The following is a 1,207-nucleotide window of genomic DNA, read 5'->3' on the forward strand; positions in this document are numbered from 1 at the left end:
TTTTTTTTTCAATTTTTTTTGGTTTTTTTTATTGTGAAATTTTAAATTTTTATTACTTTATTTTTTTAATTTTTTTAATTTTTTTTTTTTTGCAGATTTCGACCTCGCGGACGCGCTCGACGGTGAGTGTAGGGGTGCTGGGGGGGCGGGGAAACCAAGGCTTCCCGCCAAAAAAAATTGGGAAATTCCGATCTTAAAAAAAAAAAAAAAATAAAAAAATAAATAAAAAAATTTCATTTCATTTCATTTTGGAAAAAAAAAGGATATTTGGGGGGGCAAAAGTGATGTTTTTATCCATTCAACTGCGAATTTTCACTTGTTAAAAAAAACAAAAAAGAAAGAAAAGCAGGACATTTGAAAAAAGAAAAAATTTGGCAATTTTTTAAATTTCATGGCAAAAAATGAAATTGGGAAATTTCCATTTTACGGGATAAAAATGAAGAAATGAAATTTTCTAGGGGGAATAAAAATTTAAATTTTTATTCCTCCAACCTCATAACAGATTAAAAATAAAAAAGAAAAAATCGGGAAAAATTTCCGGGTCAGCAAACAACTGGAGAAATGAAATAAAATTGAGAATTTTCACTCTGATAAATAAAAAAAAAAATGAAAAAAAATAAAGAAAATGTGAAAACCCGAAAAATAAAAAAATAAAAAAACAAACCGGGAAACTTCAATTTTTAGGGAAAATAAAAAAAAATGAAATAATGAATTTTTCTTTTTTTTTAAGGCAAAAATGAAATTTTTTTTTATTCATCTATTTTTTTTCTTTTTTTTTTGAACAAATCTTAATTTTTTAATAAAAATTTTAAAATTTTAACCCAGTTCCCAGTCTCTCCCCACCTCCCACTTCCCCCACATTTCTCCTATCCCACTCCCCATCCAGTCCTTGTTTTGAAAGAGAATGCAAAGTTTGGAAAGGATCTAGAGAGAGCTGACAGAGGGGAAACATGATCAAAATTTTATTTAATTTTTTAATAAAAATTTCTGCCTCCTCCCCTCCTCCCTTTTCCCTCCCCCTACCCCCTTCCCCATGCCCCACTCCACTTCCAGTCCCTCTCCAGTCCGAAGACCACTCAAGGTTTCCTGCCCTGTGGGCAGTCCAAGGTCCTCCCCCCTCCATCCAGGTCTAGGAAAGGAAGCATCCAAACAGGCTAGGCTCCCACAAAGCCAGTACATGCAGTAGGATCAAAACCCAGTGCCATTG

This window comes from Microtus ochrogaster, unplaced genomic scaffold, assembly GCF_000317375.1.
Source record: "Microtus ochrogaster isolate Prairie Vole_2 unplaced genomic scaffold, MicOch1.0 UNK209, whole genome shotgun sequence".
In the NCBI taxonomy this organism is placed as follows: domain Eukaryota; kingdom Metazoa; phylum Chordata; class Mammalia; order Rodentia; family Cricetidae; genus Microtus; species Microtus ochrogaster.